Consider the following 6,463-nt stretch of genomic DNA (forward strand, 5'->3'; position numbering starts at 1 on the left):
TAGAGCTATGTGTAGTTCACAGGGGGCGATGCCCCCTCCCCAATTTGAAAAAACCCATTCCAATTTTCTGCTTTGCCCCTATGCCATCCTTGGCTACCTCCGTCGCTGTTTTCCCTAGAAGTGTCACTTTACTTTGCTTGGTAAGTATGTGTCATGGGTAACTTATCTCTTTTCATATGTTCATACAAATACATCGCAGAAGTAATCTCCCATTTTATTTCTTTGGAGGTTGCTATCCTTGTTAGCTTGTTACACCATACTCCAATAGAGGTAGTGTTTGCTACGACAAGGTTGATCATCAAGTAATCCCGATTGAACAACATCCGTAATTCTTTGGGAAAATAACATTGAATATACATATGTTTGACAACCTCAATTGTCTAATCATTGAAGCAACACAAAGGATTATGGTCAGTGTTATGTTAGTGTGTCCTAGTTAGTTTAAGAAATCCGTGTGCTGGAAGTCTTAGGCAGAAGATTAATTAGTTTCCTAACTAGTATAGTACCCATGCGTTGTGACGGGATCAAAGTACATAGCGACACAGTATAAGAAAAGATGCATAAGATTGGTCACATAGTTGAGACACTATGAAACAAATTCTTCTTAAATGTTGGACAACTGCGTGAAACGCCAATCTATTGTAAGTTGGACATTATCAACATCATATATTTTAAAGGTGAACAATTTTTTAAAAAAGTTGGATTTTTAATTTGTTTTTGAGAAAATTTTATGAAAAACATGATTATTTTAAAAATGCTATTAAAAATCATGTGTATTTTATATTTTTGTGAATAATATGGAAAATGTTCTAATATTTTTTACAAACTTTCAAATGCAAGAAAAAATAAAAATGAGGAAAAAGATAAAGTTAAAAATGGTGAACGAAATATCTGATCAGTAACATTCTAGAAGGTACCCAAAACCAGGTTCTCTAGTATGTGCTAGCCAAATACATATAGCATTCTATATATGAATTGCGGCAATTTGACGCGGCTAGCGTCAAATAGGAAATGCCAAGCTAGACAGACACCCACTGCAGGCTCTTATGCGTATGCGCAACCAAGAAAAAGCCCGGTCGATTTGATGGGCTGGTATCAAAAAAGAAAATATTGGATGGGCTGGTCGAGGAGGCGCTATCGCATGACGTGAAACGAACGTGTAGCGCACAGGAGCAGTACACACCGGGTTCCGCCGCTTTCGCCACAGACAAGACCTGTCCGGTCGGCGGATCACCTCTGTGTCCTGGTCACATGTTTTGCACGAGCTATAATTATTGGATAGAGATTAGGTCGACCTACAATCGATTCTATTGCCATCCCCTACGTGGTCCGAGAAGGATCAGCATGCACGATTTTGTGTACTGAATATTGCTATGTTTATCTAAAAATTTGTGAATTTTTTGAATACTTTTCTAAAAATTTAACACATTTTTTGGAAACTTTGCGATTATATATTTTTGAAATAAATTGAAATTTTAAAAACCATTTTTAGAAAAGGAGATGTAATAAAATTTAAATAGTAAAATGAAAAATCTGGTCAGTTTTAGATGGTTCCCAAAACCGGGTTCTCGAGTATGGGCTGGCCCAATACATATAGCTATGTAAGTGTTATATATATGAGCTTTTGCGAAAATTTGACGCGGCAAGCGTCAAATAGGAAACGCCAAGCTATACACACACCATCTCCAGGCTCCTATGCGTATCCGCAACCAAGAAAAATCCCGGTCGATTTGATGGGCGGGTAACAAAAAAGAAAATATTGGATGGGCTGGTCGAGGGGGCGCTATTGCATGGCGCGACGCCGACGTCTAGCGCGCAGGAGCAGTACGCACCGGGTTCCGACGCTTTCGCCACAAACAAGACCTGTCCGTTCGGCGGATCAACTCCGCGTCCTGGTCACATGTTTTGCACGAGCTATAATGATTGGATAGAGATCAAGTCGACCAACAATCAGATTCTATTGCCATCCCCTATGTTACAAAGATCAGCATGCATGATTTGTGTACTGAATAATGCTATGTTTATCTAAAAATTTGTGAAATATTTCTAAAAATTTTAACAATTTTTTTGAAATTTTTGAGATTAATAAATTGAAATTTTAAAAATGGTTTTTAAAAGCAGGAAATGTAATAAAATTTAAATGGTACAATGAAAAATCTGGTCAGTTCTAGAGGGTTCCCAAAACCGGGTTCTCTCGTATGGGCTGGCCCAATATAAATAGCTACGTAAGTGTTATATATAAGAGCTTTTGCGACAATTTGACGCAGCAAGCGTCAAATAGGAAACGCCAAGCTAGACACACACCCACTCTAGGCTCCTATGCGTGTGCGCAAGCAAGAAAAAGCCCGGTCGATTTCATGGGCTAGTATCAAAGAAGAAAATATTGGATGGGCTGGTCGAGGCGGCGCTATCGCACGGCGCGACGCCGACATGAAGCCCGCAGGAGCAGTACGCACCGGGTTCCGCCACAAACAAGGCCTGTCCGGTAGGCGGAACACCACGGCGTCCTGGTCACATGTTTTGCACGAGCTATAATTATTGGATAGAGATTAGGTCGACCAACAATCGGATTCTATTGGCATCCACCCAACGTGGTCCGACATGGATCAGCATGCAGGATTTGGTGTGCTTGTTAAAAGTGCTCTATGTTTATCTGTACTTTTTGAATGAAATGCTTCTCGTATGCACTGTGTGTGCGGGGAATTGCGTGACACAGATTGCACATTTTGTTGTTTGATGAATGTGAGCTTCATGATTTTTACTAAAGTGGGTATGAATTGCATGACACAGATTGTGCATCCTGCTGTTCAGCCTACCCAGACTACTTTCATGCCGGGACGCCACATTCCCGAGGGAGGGGTCATCCTACATGAAACCTTGCACGAAATCCATTCAAAGAAACACAATGGAGTGGTCTTCAATGTGCATTTTGAAAAGTCTTATGATAAAGTGAAATGGCCATTCTTACAGCAGGCTTTGCGTATGAAAGGGTTTGATCCGGCTTGGAGGAAGCAGATTGAACCATTTGTACGGGAAGGCAGCGTTTGAATCAAGGTTAATGACGATATCGGTCATTTCTTCCAGACACAAAAAGGTCTATGATAGGGAGTTCCAATGTCTTTGATCTTATTTAATGTTGTTGTTGATATGTTGTGTTCTAGTCAACAATGCGAAAGAGGATGGCCAGGTAGGTGGTCTCATCCAACATTGGGTGGATGGGGGGTATCCATTCTACAATATGCAGACAAGATCATTATTTTCATGGAACATGATCTAGCTAAGGAAAGGAACATGAAACTAATTCTATGCCTATTTGAGCAACTGTCCGGACTGAAGATCAACTTTAATAAGAGAGAATTGTTCTGTTTTGGATGCGCCAAATAAGAACATGATCATTATAAACAGTTGTTCAACTATGAACTAGGTTCTTTACCTTTTACTTACTTGGGGATCCCAATTCATCATCGCAAACTCACCAATAAAGAGTGGAAATGTATCAAAGATTAATTTGAAAAGAAATTGAGTTGCTGGAAGGAAAAACTCTTATCTTATGGAGGGAGACTGGTTCAGATAAACTCGGTACGAGTATGCCGATGTTCATCCTTTCCTTCTTTGAAGTACTAGTAGTAGTACGGAAAAGATTGGATTTTTATCGATCTCGCTTCTTTTAGAAAATCGATGAAAACAAAGCTAAATATAGGTTGGCCAAATGGGACATTATCTGTAGACCAAAGGTCCAAGGTGGCTTGGGTACTGAAAATCTAGAGGTGAAGAATAAGTGCTTACTTAGCAAATGGCTTTACCGGTTTGCAGTTGATACGTCTCCGTCGTATCTACAATTTTTTATTGTTTCATGCCAATATTATACAACTTTCACATGTTTTTGGCAACAATTTATATGATTTATTGGACTAACCTATAGATCCAGTGCCCAGTGCCAGTTCCTGTTTTTTGCATGTTTTTTGTATCGGAGAAAATCCATATCAAACGAACTCCAAATGCAATAAAATTTCACGGAGAATTATTTTGGAATATATGTGATTTTTGGGAGTTGAATCACCGGAAACGAAGGCCCGTGGTGGGCACAACCCACCAGGGCGAGGTTCCGGAGCCAGACGTGGCGTGGTGGGTTGTGCCCTCCTCGAACGTCGGTTGGAGCTCTACTTCGGGCGCAAGGAAGCTTATATCTGTAACATCCCAAATTTTCAATTTGATATGTTATACATAGATCATCATTGCATATCATATTTTATTGCATTTTGACAAATCCTCGATAAATCCTAAGCAACTCAAGGACCCTCGGAGAGAGTTGGGGATTTTCTCGAATTTTCATATTTGATTTTCATCAAATAATAAGATGAGGATTTTGGTTTTAATTATTTTCTCTCCAGAAAAATATTTCATTTTAAAAATAAACGAGAGGAGAAAATATGACTTCTCCAAAACAATTGAAATACTGGAGGAAAAGTGTTAAAATCATTTATTGGAATTTATTTGCAATTTTAATTGCATTAAAAATATTGCATGTTTTCAAAAAAAAATTTATTTTGTGTTAAAAAAATGTTCACCCTATTCTAGATTTTCTAACTAGACGGGGAAAATTTGTTTATCTTTTTTGAACTTTTATTATTTTTCTACGAATTATTTTCCGCGGAACGTATTTAAAAAAAATTGCACTGCGCCCGACTGGGCCAAGCCCAGCCGAGCCGCAGGCCGGCCCGCCCCACGTCGTCCTCTCCTCGCACGACGCCGCCGCCGCGCCGTGTCCATGGCGGACACGGGAACCCCGCCGCCGCACCTTGCCCCTCCCCCAAGTTGCCCCCCTCCTATATATACCCCGCACCCCCCCTCTCCCTCTCACCCCGCCGCCGGAGTCGCACTCGCCGCCGCCGCTGCACTCGCCCGCCGCCGCTCGCCGGAAGGCCGCCGCCCCTCGCCACCCCGCGCCCCCCGAGCCCCGCCGCACCCGCCGCACCCCGCCGCCCTCGCCGGAGCAGCCGAGCCCCGCCGGAGCCCCGCCCCCGACGAGGTACTGCCCCGTTCGTTGCCGGTTTTTCTTTAAAAAAACCATTCGTTTAAAAAAAACACTAGATCGGTTTTTTTTCGGTTTTATTATTTTGCGAGCGTTCACCGAACCGTTCGTTTTAACGAACGCATTCGTCGGTTTTTCTCTGTTAACGAACGTCCGTTCTTTAACCGTTCGTCCGTTTTTCTTTTTTGTCGGATTATTCCGCTATTTTCTCAGATTCGATTTCTGATCGAATCTTCGTTTCTGTTTAACTTCTCGCTCGTTTATCGGAATCAGGCGATTCAAGCGCCTAGAGTTTCGTCTCGAAATTCTCTTTCCGTTTAACCTACTAAAACAAGTTTTTACTACAGTAAAATTTGACCTAGATCCAGATTAGTAAACGAAGCTTGTTTCTTTCGCCGTTTGACTTTCGTTGCTTCTTTCGAGTTGGTTCTTTTTGCAAAGCGGAGTTCTTAAGTTGAACTTTCTGGTTGGATCTTTCATTCGAGTTTTACCTGTGCATTAGATGAGTACTTATTGTTTGCTTGTTTGTTTGCGATAGAGTACCCGGAGTGTGCCGCTTGTTACTTCGAATCGCTAGGTTTTGCGGATCATCAGCAAGGCAAGTAACACTTTGATCATACCTTCCATACCCAGTTTTTATTGCATTAGATCTATTCCTCAAACATTGCATGATTAGGATCTAATTAAACGGTGGGTTCTGGGAAGTAGTTGAGGTAGTACCTATTACTTGTTTAATTATCAAACCCTTGGGAGTTACTTCTACGTTGCTATTATCTTGCCATGCTATGCTCGTAGACGTGGATTTGGGTTTGAGAGATATTCATGACAGATGTGAGACTGTTAATAATGGTTTACCTAAGGTGGCAACTAAAACTCACATCTGGGTGGATTGAGGCACCTGGAGAATCCAGTGTTGTCTGTTTGTATAAGGACCGCCACCCAGGCTCAAAGGGATCATAAGATTATTCATGCTAGAAACTTTCGTGTGCAGCCACAAGCTATTATGGGCTCTAGCATAGTTGAGTAGGTTACATGATCTCTTGAAGAGGTGGGCTAGCAGATGTAGGGGAAAGTAGGTGTACCGGTCCATCCAGAGTAAAGAGTGATTGTTTCTGAAAGACTGTGTCTCGGTCATCCGTTTCTCAAACACCATGCAGTGCGAGAAATAAAACGGAGGCGATCGAGTCTTGTGGGGAAAAGTGCGCAAACCTCTGCAGAGTGTATAAACTAATCATGATTAGCCGTGTCCCCGGTTATGGACAACTTGAGTATCTAGTACCTGGATTATCATTTGAATCTCATCACCATGTTACTTTTAATTAATTTTGTGGGTTAAAGATGACACTTAATTGGGATTGAGTTGGAGGTACCTTCTCAATGTTTAACAACCACCATGATAGTTAAATAAAATTTATTCCTTCGAAGTAGGGA

Source organism: Aegilops tauschii, chromosome 1 (genome assembly GCF_002575655.3).
Source record: "Aegilops tauschii subsp. strangulata cultivar AL8/78 chromosome 1, Aet v6.0, whole genome shotgun sequence".
Classification (NCBI taxonomy): domain Eukaryota; kingdom Viridiplantae; phylum Streptophyta; class Magnoliopsida; order Poales; family Poaceae; genus Aegilops; species Aegilops tauschii.